Here is a 13776-nt window from a genome sequence, read left to right on the forward strand (position 1 = left end):
AAGTGCTGGGATTATAGTTGTGAGCTACTGCACCCCGCCCCCTTCTTAAAATTAGTATGTCTTGGGCTGGGCGCGGTGGCTCAAGCTTGTAATCCCAGCACTTTGGGAGGCCGAGGCGGGTGGATCACGAGGTCGAGAGATTGAGACCATCCTGGTCAACATGGTGAAACCCCGTCTCTACTAAAAATACAAAAAATTAGCTGGGCATGGTGGTGCATGGCTGTAATCCCAGCTACTCAGGAGGCTGAGGCAGGAGAATTGCCCGAACCCAGGAGGCGGAGGTTGTGGTGAGCCGAGATCGCGCCATTGCACTCCAGCCTGGGTAACGAGCGAAACTCCCTCTCAAAAAAAAAAAAAAAAAAATAGTATGTCTTATTACATGTCTCAAGTCAAGGTGTCATAATGTCTCATCATTTCCACCTCCTCTTTCACAATTGCCATTCTCCATTTTACTAAAAATGAATGAATGAATAAATAATTAGCACATGTTTAAGGCTTCCTGAATTTAATTATGGGGCATTCCACTGGAGTGTAATAACCTGCAGCATAATATTAGAACAACTCCATTTATGGAAGCCTCCTTTATTCAAGAACTTGTATTCCTACACTAGGGCTATGTGTTTTTGTCTTTATATTTTTGATAAAGGTGAAGCATTATATAGAAACAAGGTATTTAGGGACATCCTGAATTCATGTGTATTGAGGAGTGAAGTGGTAGGAGTTATGGCAAATTTTGTTGGATGGTCTCGCTTTTGCATTGCCTAATTATGATGAAATAATGCATTGCTGCTACAGGAGAGTTCCAAAAGAGAAAAGTAGAGAGGTTCAGGACAAAATACAGAACTTATCAGAGCTCATTCCATCCAGGAGACAAACTTATGACAATACTCTTTGCCTTATCCACCTCCCTGCTCCTTTCCTCCCTGTCTTTTTATCCATCTTTGAATTCAGATATTGAAATTTTGTCAAAAGCATGTCAGAGAATAGCAATATGCTATAAAATTTCACTTGCATTCACCTATGTCTCAGTGAGTATTTTGCATTATTACATTTTAATTTTACTGTATTTTGTTTATTTATTTTTTTTTAGAAACAGAGTCTAGCTATGTTGTAAACTCCTATCCTCAAACTCCCGGGCTCAAGCAATCCTCCTGCCTCAGCCTCCCAATATGTTAGGATTACAGGTGTGAGCCACTATGCCCTGCCTATTTTGCATTATTTCAAAGAGAAGGTGCGGTCACACATTTATAGATCAACATTATATTCTCAAGTTAGGAAAATAAATTGAAAGTAGGTAGTGGGACTCTATATTTCCATAAATGCTCCTTTAGGCTTTCAAAAAAAATTGCCATTAATTTTGGCCAAAAGCTCATTGATGTCATAAAACCATACTCAGTTTTTACTTGGACACACTCTCCTGCTGTTCCTCATCAACCACTTGTGGGTTTAATCATTCATAGTATGTACTTATTAGATTTAGATTAATTCAATGGAGACATGTTGTGAATTCAACTGAAAATAATGCACACTTAAAATAATAATTATTATATCTTTTGTAATCAGCACACTTACCAGAGATTCCACACCTGCTTTTCCTTTTGCTATTTATTTCCACATGATAGATTAACCTACATTCTTAACAGCAGAACATTTACTTATGTAGAGCAAAATGTTCCTGAGATGTGGACTACTGTGTATTGACCTGAACACTTTGGAAAACCAGCTTCATTAAATTTGTTTTGGGAGTGCACACATAAAATGTTAAAGGACCACTATATTAAAAGGCTATTAGCATAATCTCGAGGAGAGACAACCAGAAAACCAAGCTTAGTCTGGGCAGCAAGAACCAATACTGCAACCATGGTCCCTGCCACTCAACACAGGCTGAATGGTGGGCAGGCATGCTGTGAAGAGCCCATGCCTTGATTCCCTCTGGAAACCAGATGTCTCTTTGCTGCCTCTGTGCTGTCACATGAATAAATTCCCTCAGGATCCCGTCTTCATGACAGTGTCCTCCACACTGAAATCACATGCAGGAGCACTGATGGGTGGAGTCTGTGCCACAGTTTTTCCTCACTTCAAGGGAAGCTGGGAAAATCTGGCCTCTATTTTCAAATATTCTTTATATCTGGGACTCTCCCATCTCACTAGATTGCACTTATAATGTCCATTTTACTCTAATACTTGACTATAACGTTGAGCCAGTTTTAGGTTTTTTCCCATTCAACAAATGATGCGTGCTCCTCAATTGACTTTAAATTGATTGCATGAAAAGGGATAATTGGTTAACAAATAAGTCTTGAAAAGACATATTCCATAGTGTTCAGTGTGGGGTCTTCATATTAAAATACATATGAAATTTACTACGTGATATAGCAAGAAAAAAACTACTTACAAGGCCTGATATTTGATTCTTCCATCTTGTATTTGAGAAACCAATTTACTTTTACAGAATTTTATAAAATAGACACTAATCCCACTCTTAGGGATGTAAAGCCCCTGGGATGACATGGTAAACCTGTCATGGATCGTGTCCCACTGGATAGGAAACACTGTCTTACTGTTCTCTGGAGGTACTTGAATCTCAACTTCCTGTTGCTTCCTGAATCTATCTATGACACAGTCACAACTGGGTGGCAGTAGCTAATCCCAGACTGTCCCTGCTGCTTGAGATCATCTAAGCAGTCACTCCTCCACCTCATCTTTGCCTGTTTGATGTTGAAATTGTATTACGTGCTTGAACTAATCAATGAATGGATAGCCAGAAACCATTTTGGCTAGCTGCCTCCCAGTCCTTCAACAAAACACAATAAAACTATAAAACTAACCCAAACCAAGAAACCAGAGAACTCCCTGTGCAAGAAATCCACACTGGTTCTAGAGTGTCCCACGTACGTTGGAACTGCAACCCTGGACCCATGCTGTAAAGTCAAGTGCAAGGGACTTGGGTGGACCCTGTAATGGCCTATCCGATTTGGCTTCTCATTTACAGAGAATGGAGACTTTATACACCACATGTATTATTTGCTTAAAAGTGCTTATAAATTAAAAGTGCTATAAATAGCAACCTGAAACCTTTTAATCTTATTTGTTCACGTAGAAATGAAACCATTGAGACCTGACCTTAATGCATATGGTATTCCGGTTGTAACCAACAACTTTTAGTTAAAGAAAAGTAACAGCGGGTTGAGATTGTTACTTGTGCTTTTACCAACCCATAAAATGGAGACAAGGGACTACATCAAACACTAAAACAGAGAACTAATCTTTTAGTAGCCCTGTAGGAGTTAGAAGCGAAACCTCCTGGGTTGGGCACGGTGGCTCATGCTTGTAATCCTGGCACTTTGGGAGGCTGAGACGGGTGGGTCATTTGACGTCAGGAGTTTAAGACCAGCCTGGCCAACATGGTGGGACCCTATGTCTACTAAAAATACAACAAATTAATTGCCTGAACCCAGGAGGCGGAGGTTGCGGTGAGCCAAGATCGCGCCATTGCACTCCAGCCTGGGTAACAAGAGCGAAACTCCGTCTCAAAAAAAAAAAAAAAAAAAAAAAAAATATATATATATATATATATAAAATTAGCCTAGTGTGGTGGCTCAGGCCTGTAATCCCAGCTACTCAGGAGGCTGAGGCAGGAGAATCACTTGAGCCTGGGAGGCGGAGGTTGCAGTGAGCCAAGATCATGCCACTGTATTTCAGTCCAGGTGACAGGGTGAGACCTTGCTTCAAAAAAAGAAAAAAAAAAAAAAAAGCAGAGGCTCTTGCTCTCGAATACACACTCCTTTGAAGCAATGAGTGACACATGTTAGCAAGAAGCCCATCTTAACCACCACTCATCCTCAAAAGGTCCCCAACCTGAAGCAGCCACTGCCTGTGGTGTCTGGAGAGGCTGAAAGAGTCCTACTTCTTTCACTCACCAAATCATGTACCTGTAATCCCAGCACCTTGGGGTGTCAAGACAGGAGGATCCCTTGAGACCAAGAGTTCAGGACCAGCTTGAGCAGCAAAGTGAGACCTTGTCTCTACAAAAAAAATCAGAAAATTAGCTGGGTGTGGTGGCAGGTGCCTGTGATCCCAGGTACACGGGAGGCTGAGGCAGGAGGATCACTTAAGCCTAGTGGTTGAGGTTGCAGTGAGCTGTGATTGCACCACTGCACTCCAACCTGGGTGACAGAGCAAGACCTTGTCTTAAAAAAAAAAATTCAGGCTGGGCACGGTGGCTCAAGCCTGCAATCCCAGCACTTCGGGAGGCCGAGGCGGGTGGATCACGAGGTCAAGAGATCAAGACCATCCTGGTCAACATGGTGAAACCTTGTCTCTACTAAAAATAGAAAGAATTAGCTGGGCATGGTGGCGCGTGCCTGTAATCCTAGCTACTCAGGAGGCTGAGGCAGGAAAATTGCTTGAACCCAGGAGGCAGAGATTGTGGTGAGCCAAGATCACGCCATTGCACGCCAGCCTGGGTAACAAGAGTGAAACTCCGTCTCAAAAAAAAAAAAAAAAATTCAAAGATCTTTGAACATTATAGAGTACATTAAAATGGAAGGTTCTGGTATTAGTATTAGTATTGTTGATTTTTTAAAACCCAGGTGTTGTTAGTGCCTCCTCTCTGGCCTCTTAATCATAAATCCCTATCCCTTCTCTATCGGGTTACAGGCCAAGTAAGGCACCAGCATGTAAGCCTCATCTGTACTTACTCAACTAATTCAGACAGGTCTAGGCCTGAAGTGGGTGAGGTAGGGTACAGTCTGGGTGCAGGAGAGAGATGGACCCACCAGAAAGCTAATTATATCACTAGTAGAGGAACCTGCGGAAAGATATAGTGTTGGACATGTGGGTGCTGCTTTTTAACCTCCTCATTTTTCAAACTTCTCAAAGAGAACCTAGATTCAGGGGTAACCAACCAGCTGAACAACTGCCTTTGCTGTCAATCTATGACGAGGGGTAAAACATCACTAGGGCACTAAAATATCACTGGAAATAGAACTTGAAAGGGGAAATTTTTGTTTATCAGAAATCTTCTCACAGAGAGTACTCAATAGGGTTGGAATAAATACCTTGACAGGCCACTTGGGGATGGGGTTGGAAGGTAAGACCCCAAGGGATATGCCTGGGTGACAATAGATGGTCCTTCTAAAAAGGATAGTCAAGTGAACTAGAAAGCTGTAGTTTTGGAGAGAGGTCATAAGTGTGGGGCCAGAGCTAATCCCTGAATTTTGGAGGCTTTGCAGCTGGTGGGCCTCCTCTTTATCATTTTTCCATTAGGCGCTGAGGAAATATTTAAAGAAAATACAACTCAAGTATTTGCAGGTCTCATTCTGGTCCAGCCCCAAAGCAGTGTTACCAGCTGGGGAAGGCTTTATTCTGAGGAGAGGGAGTTAGAATGTACTAGCTGATGTGGGGGAGTGAGGACACAGGATTAGAGGGGAGTGGATACTGTGAATTGCACCCAGAAACACCAGTGCTAGGACAGGTGCCTTTCCCTTGAACTATCTTCCCTCAGGGAAAGAATGCATAAAATGAGTGTAATAAAAGCTGCAGACCAGGCACGGTGGCTCACACCTATGATCCCAGCACTCTGGGAGGCCAAAGTGTGAGGATCACTTGAGCTCAAGGAGTTCAAGATCAGCGCCAGCAACATAGTGAGATTCTGTATCTACAAAGAATAATTTTTAAAAATTAGCAGGGCTTAGTGACCATGCCTCTGGTCCCAGTGACTCAAGAGGTTGAGGCAGGAGGATTGCCGAAGCCCAGGAGCTTAAGGCTGCAGTAAGCCATGATCATGCCACTATACTCCAGCCTAGGGGACACAGTGAGACCCTGTCTCAATTTAAAAAAACAAAAAAGCTGCATCCCCTGGGCCAGGCTTTCTCTCTCTGTTTATCTGGCTGACTTATTTAACCCTTAGGGTTGAGATTAGATCTTACCTCTCCCAGGAAGCCTTTTCTGACCTCCGAAGTCAGCATTAGGTGTCATTCCTCTGTGCTCTGACACATCCTGTGTTTTCCCCATCACAGCATTTACAGTGTGCATTGTCATTGGTTGGTTACAAGGCCATTTCCTTTGTTAGTCTATACTTCCATGGGGTAGGAATCATGTCTATAGTTCACTGTTGTACTCTTGGCACCAAACATAGTACCGCCTACCTGGTAGGCACTCAATTGTTGCTCGAATGAAATAATAAAGACACAAGAATAGTGCTGCCATGTACCTAGAAGAGGTGGAAAGTGTTCATGACAGACTGTGGCTCCCTGGGGCCAGGCCTTGGTATAGAGGCTGATAGATAGGATAGTAGCTCATGGCTTTCGGAGGCAGTGAAGGCTTCAGACAGCCTGATATGTTAGGAGGAGAGAGGATACCAGAACAGCACCTTCAAAGTCAGGAGCTGCATGGAAACAGAATGGAAGACATCAGCTACAAGACACCCTAGGGACTTCTGCCTCTCCTCACCCTCTAGCAATACAAGTGGGGAAGGAGAAAGTCCCCAAATACAGCCATGCACCACTTAAAAATGCATTCTGAGAAATGCAGCAACAGGCGATTTTGTCACTGTGTGAACCTTACAGCATGTGCTTACACAAATGTAGATGGTGGAGCCTACTACATACCTAGGCTGTATAGCGTTGCTTATTGCTCCCAGGCAGCAAACCCATATAGCATGTTACTGTACTGAATACTGCAGGCAACTGTAATACAATGGTGAGTATTTGTGTATCCAAACATATCTAAACATAGAAAAGGTACAGTAAAAATATGGTATACGTGGTATTTTGGTATACATATTGGCTTTCATCACAGTTCCTAACTCGTAACTCGCAGAGCCCTTGTTATATAATGTTGGGGCACTGTAGGCCTCAGAAAAGAGAGTTTCTGTCTCTCTGACCTTCTGACCACCTCCTGCCCTCCTTTTTCTCCCCCAAGCAGGACTCTTCTCTTACCTCTCTTGGAGCCAACAACAAAGGAATTCTCGTACTCACCCTATCTGATTGTAGGTCATAAGAACCCCCAGTTCAGAAGGAGTCCTGTCCCACACCCAGAAGGAAGGAATGCTGAACAGAGACGCCAAGAAGAATCTGAACAGAGCTTGCTGGTAATCAGTCTATTAGTATTAGACCATACCCTTCTTGCTCATTTCTGCATGGTTGTCAATCATGACTACTCAATGAAGTCTCTATAAAGGCTCGAGAGGACTGGGTACAGAGTATTTCCAGGTTGCTGAGCACATGGAGGTTTCTGGAGAGCAGCACACCCAGGCAGGGCATGGAAGCTCCCAGCCCCTTCCCCATACCTTACCCTGTGCATCTCTGCATCTGCATCCTTTGTGGTATCCTTTATAATACACCAGTAAATGTGTTCCCCTGAGTGCTGTGAATTGTTCTTGCAAATTCATTAAGCCAAAAGAGGAGGGTGTAGGAATCTCAACATGAAGCCAGTTGGTTGGAAGATCTAGAGGCCAGATTTGTGACTGGTGTCTGAAGTAGGGGCAGTCTTGAGGACTGTGTGATCTGACACTGTCTCCAGGTAGACAGCATCAGAATTAATTGGATTGGAGGACACCCAGCTAGCACCTCTGTAGATTCAACTGCTTGCTTGGTGGTGGGGAAAAGCCTCCATACATTTGCAGGAGTCTTCTGTGGTCATGATGTGAAAACAGAGTAAAAACAGTTTTTGATGTTTCCATTCAGTCTAAAAGACAAAAAGTTATAGTCCTGTATAAGGCACTTACCATAAATAGCGTTTTCAGGACCCAACATTGTTCTGGGTGAGTCAGTGCGTGAGTGGTAAGTGAACGTGAAGGGCTATGACATTACCATACACTACTGTAGACTTTGTAAACACTCTATACTTAGGCTACACTAAATTTATTTTAACATTTTTTTCTTTAATAATAAATTAGCTGGGCACAGTGGCTCATGCCTGTAATCCCAGCTTTGGGAGGCCGAGGCAGGCAGATCATCTGAGGTTGGGAGTTCAAGACCATCCTGGCTAACACGGTGAAACCCTGTCTCTATTAAAAGTACACACAAAAAAATTAGCCAGGGATGGTGGCATGCGCCTGCAGTCCCAGCTACTCAGGAAGCTGAAGCAGGAGAATCGCTTGAGCCAGGGAGGCAGAGGTTGCAGTGAGCCGAGATGGTGCCATTGCACTCCAGCCTGGGCAACAACAGCAAAACTCTGTCTCAATAAATAAATAAATAAAATCTTAGTTTACTGTAAATTTTTTACTTTATAAACTTTTTAGTTTTTGTTTGTTGTTTGTTAGGCTGGAGTGCAAAGCATGATCTTGGCTCACCACAACCTCTGCCTCCTGGGTTCAAGCGATTCTTCTGCGTCAGTCTCCTGAGTAGCTGGGATTACAGGCATGCATCACTATGCCTGTTTAATTTTTTTGGTATTTTTAGTAGAGATGGGGTTTCACCATATTAGTCAGGTTGGTCTCAAACTCCTGACCTTGTAATCTGCCCACCTTAGCCTCCCAAAGTGCTGGGATTACTGGCATGAGCCACCGCGCCCAGCACTTTCTAGTTTTTTAGACTTTTTGACATTCTTGTAATCATACTTAGTTTCAAACACAAACACATTATACAGCTGTACAAAAATATTTTCTTTAGATCCTTTCTCTATAAGCTTCATTCTACTATCTTATTTATTTTTTCAACTTTTTTTGTTGTTAAAAACTAGGACCCAAAGACACACAGTAGCCTAGACCTCCACAGGGTCAGAGTCATCAACATCACTGTTTTCCACTTCGACATCCTGTCCCCCTGGGAGGTCTTTAGGGACAATAGCATGCGTGCAGCTGTCATCTCCTGTGATTACAGTGCCTTCTTCTTGAAGGACCTCCCTGAGGCTGTTTAACAGTTACCTTTTTTTAAAAAAAAATAAGTAGATGGAGTACACTCTACGGCAACAAAATATATAGTAACATAAACTAGTAACATGGCCATTTCTTATGATCAAGTATTATGTCCTGTATATAACTGTATGTGCTAGATTCTTAGATGACTGGCAGCAAGTGGGTTTGCTTACACCAGCATCACCACAAATACATAAGAAATGCATTGTGCTAGGACTTCATGACAGCTACAGGGTTATTAGGCTGTAGGAATCTTTCAGCTCCATGATAATCTTATGCGACCACCATCATATATGTGGTCCATTTGACTGAAATGTCATTATGCAGTGCATGACTATAATTGTTCTTCCAGCATTTTGTACCCCAACCATACCTGCAGGCTGATATGCCTGGAGAGACGCCAGGTACACCTGGCCATACCACCTACAGCCTTTGTTCATGTTCTCATCATCGCAGCTGCATTGAGGCCTGAATAATCACCCTCCTCTATTTGGGCCATGGAGCCCTTTGAGAATCCAACAATAACTCTAAACCCTCTCCACGGAAGAATCACATGGTCACATAAGCACAAAATTTTACATATAATGGACAATCCTTAAAAGCTAATTTACAGACCTCAGCTCTCATCTTAATCCTTTCTAAATTGTTCTCCATAGTGCTGGCAGGGTGAACTTGAAAAACAAATTTTATTGCATCGTTGGATATTTATTACCTTCAGGGAAGACCTCAAGCTCCCTAGTAAAGTACATGAGACACCTCCCTCCCACGTACTGCTCACATTCCTTGGCCTACGTTTTTACTCCACTATTGCTGTAGCAACTAGCTGGTGTGACCCAACACCAGCTCTCCTCAGCTGTGTCCATCCCTCGCTTCTGTCCCGGGACTTCTCTGCTAATGGGACACTTGCAGGAACTGGCTCAGATAATCTACACCTGTGCACCTGGAAGCATGAGAAAATTATCACTGCAGGAACAAGCCTTTATCAATGAGGGTCAGGAGCTGGTAGATCAATGCTTCCTCTTTGATGTCTAAGAAAGACAATTCTGCCAGGCGCGGTGGCTCACACCTGTAATCCCAGCACTTGGGAGGCCGAGGCGGGTGGATAACGAGGTGGAGGATCGAGACCATCCTGGCCAACATGGTGAAACCCCGTCTCTACTAAAAATACAAAAACTTAACCGGGCATGGTGGTGCACGCCTGTAGTCCCAGCTTTTCAGGAAGGCTGAGGCAGGAGAATCGCTTGAAAGCGGAAAACGGAAGTTGCAGTGAGTCAGGATCAAGCCACTGCACTCCAGCCTGAGGATAGAGCGCGACTATCTCAAAAAAAGAAAGAAAGAAAGACAAACAATTCTAATCCCTGTGGGATCAAGGCCCAGTGGCTCACAGTTATGACCAGCTTACTACCGTGTCCTTGGAATGGTTTTTCCTCCTTTCTGTTTCATCTGCCCAGTTTTTCACTCCAGTTCCTTGGGAATGTTCCAAGGTAAACTACCTGAATGCAAGCTGTCCTCTCAGGCTCTGCTCTTGGGAGAAACCCAAACCAGACTCAAAAAGAGGACACAAAAGGCTCTGCCTGATCTAATCCTGCCCACCCTTCAAATTTCATCTCCTGCAGCCCCAACCATCACACAGCTGGTACTGCTGAGCTTCTCACATTTCTGAGACACACTGCTGTTCCTCCTCCTTGTGACAAATTCCTACTTGTCATTATATCCCATGGGGCACCTCTTCAAGGAAAACATCCATAAAAACCTCTCCCCATTCCCTCACCACCATTTGTTACCGCTTGTATTTGTATAATAGCCATCTTTACAGGTGTGAAGTGCTATCTCATCTCAGAGTGGTTTTAACCTGCATTTCCCTGATGATTAGTGATGGTGAGCACCTTTTCATACACCTGTTGGCTATTTTTGTGTCTTCTTTGGAGAAATGTCTGCTCAGATCCTTTGCTCTTTTTTTGTTGTTTCTCAAGTTTTATTCAAGAACTCAAACAAAATATTCCAGATTAATAAAATGTAATCCTCATCTTCCTCCTCTTCTTTGTCCTGGTCAATTTGGAAATAATGCCATTCGTAACTGTCTTTGCTGTTAGCAGCTCCGCACAACCAATCATGTGGATTATTGCTCTTCAAATAATTTTTGGTGAGATATTCCAAATACCTTTTGAAAAAAGGCACTTTGGGTGTCACAGTGATCTTGCTCTTGCTCCTTTCGATGGTCACCACCCCTGCCCCAAGATTCACCGCTTTCCATTCACTTTGATCCTCTCTTGCAAAACTGTCCAAAATTGGCGGCATGGAGGCATCCATGATTCCATCTTCTATGGGGTGGATGCAATCAAGTGGGAACTTCATTTTTTTTGCCCTCCTTCACCACAAGCTTTCTCATGGGTGCCATGGTGGCAGTGGAGGCAGAAAAGCCCTTTGCCCATTTTTAAAATTGGGTTATTTGTTCTTCTGCTTTTGAGTTGTAAGAGTTCCTTATGTATTTTGGATATGAACTCCTTATCAGATATGTGGTTTGCAATTATATTTTCCTAGTCCATAGGTTGCTTTTTCAGTTTGTTGATTGTTTCCTCTGCTGTGCAGAAGCTTTTTAGTTTGTGTAGTCCCATTTATTTATGTTTTTACAGCCTGAGCTTCTGATGTGATATCAAAAATAAAAATAAAAAAACAGGCCAGGCGCAGTGGCTCACACCTGTAATCTCAGCACTTTGGGAGGCCAAGACAGGCAGATCATTTGAGGTTCAAGACCACCCTGGCCAATACGGTGTAACTCTGTCTCTACTAAAAATACAAAAATTATCCAGGTGTGATGGCATGTGCCTGCAGTCCCAGCTACTCTGAGACCAAGGCAGGAGAATTGCTTGAACCCAGGAGGCAGAAGTCGCAGTGAGCCAAGATGGCACCGCTGCACTTTAGCCTGGGTGATAGAGTGAGACTCCATCTTGAAAAAAAAAAAAATCATTGTTGAGGCCAATATCAAGTTTCTCCTCTGTGTTCTCTCCTAGGAGTTTTATGGTTTCAGGTCCATAGTACACTATCGATGGGAATGTAGATTGGCACAGCTATTATAGAAAACAGTATGGAGGTTCCTAAAGAAATTAAAAATGGAACTACCATATGATGAAGCAATACCTCTCCTGAGTATATGCCCAAAGGAGATGAAATCATCACCTTGTAAAGATGTCTGCGCTCCCCTGTTCATTGCAATATTATTCACAATAGCCAAGATATGGAAAAAAACTAACTGCCCATTGGCACTTTGGATGGATAAAGAAAATGGGGTTTGTGGCATATACACAAGGGATTTTCAAAAAGTTCATGAAAGTCTGCATTATAAACAAAACCATGTATGGATTTCATAATTGTTTGCAACAAAATAAACTAGTACTAACTTGTTTATAACATGTCTGGACAGGATCTAGTTTGAGACACTAAGGGTAACATATCAGTTTGAAAAGGGTCCCTGTTGGAGCAGCATGAATTCTGTTAAAATTGAAGCAAGAACAAGCATCAAATGTATAGCGAAGCTTGTGTGAAAGAATGGTGAAATCACCAATTCTTTACATAAAGTTTATGGAAATAATCCCCAAAGAAATCAGCAGTTTACAAGTGGACAACTCATTTCAAAAGCAGAGGAGACAATGTTGAAGGTGAAGCCTGTAGTGGCAGACCATCCACATCAATTTTCAAGGAAAAAATTAACTCTGTTCATCACCTAATTGAAGAGGATTGATGAGTAACAGCAGAAACAACAGCCAACACCAGAGACATCTCAACTGGTTAAACTTGGGTAAATCTGACTGAAAAATTCAAGTTGAGTAAACTTTCCACTCAATGGGTACCAAAACTGTTGCGCAGATCAGCTGCAGGCAAGAGCAGAGCTTTCAGTTCAGATTTTAAAGAAGTGACATCAAGTTCCTAAAGCGTTTCTTCAAACAATTATAAGAGGAGATGAAACATGGCTTTACGATGTTGAAGGTACGATCTTGAAGACAAAGCCCAAAGCAGAGGCCCCCAAGGGGTGGAAATGGTCCAGGCAAAGCAAAAGTGGACTGGCCAAAAGGAAAGGTCGTGACAACAGTCCTGCGGGATGCTCGAGGCGTGTTGCGGTTGGCATTCTGCAGGGCCAAAGAACAATCATATCTGCAAATCGTGAGAGTGTTTTGAGAGTTAGCCAAAGCTTTAGCAGAAAATGCCTGGGAAAGCTTCCTCAGGGAGTCCTTCTCCGCCATGGCAATGCCCCTGCTCATTTCTCTCATCACACAAGGACCATTTTTTGAGAATCTCATTGGGAAATCATTTGGCATCCACCTTACAGTCCTGATTTGGCTTCTTCTGACATTTTTTGGTATCCTAATCTTAAAAAATCCCTATAAGGTATACCCATTTTTCTTCAGTTAATAATGTAAAAAGGACTGCATTGATGTGGTTAAATTCCCAAGAACCTCAGTTCTTCAGAGAGGGACTAAATGGCTGGTATCATTGCTTTAAAAGCATCTTGAACTTGATGGAGACTATGTTGAGAAATAGTCTATATGTTTAATTTTTATCTTTTAATTCCACTTTTCCATGAAACTTTTGAAGCCCCCCACACAATGCAATATTATGCAGTCTTAAAAAGGAAAAGGAGACCCCGTTATTTACCACAACATGGGTGGACCCGGAGGACATTATACTAAGTGAAATAATCCAGACACAAAAAGAAAAATATTACATGATCTCACTTACATGTGGCATTTTTAAAAGAGCTCAAATACACAGAGATAGAGAATGAAACAGTGGTTACCCTGCTTGGTGGCGGGGAAAGGAAATGAGGCATGGTAGGTCAAAAGATACCAAGTAGCAGATATGTACTATGAAAAGCCTCCACATCAGCCAGGCGCGGTAGCTCACACATGTAATCCCAGCAT

General features: G+C 42.8%; 1 pseudogene; it reads right to left on the reverse strand.

Moving 5' to 3' along the window:
• Positions 1–8718: 8718 nt before the first annotated feature.
• LOC100391783 (large ribosomal subunit protein eL22 pseudogene) lies at positions 8719–11258 on the reverse strand (annotated as a pseudogene).
• Positions 11259–13776: the final 2518 nt, after the last annotated feature.

Source organism: Callithrix jacchus, chromosome 19, assembly GCF_049354715.1.
Source record: "Callithrix jacchus isolate 240 chromosome 19, calJac240_pri, whole genome shotgun sequence".
Taxonomy (NCBI): Eukaryota; Metazoa; Chordata; class Mammalia; order Primates; family Cebidae; genus Callithrix; species Callithrix jacchus.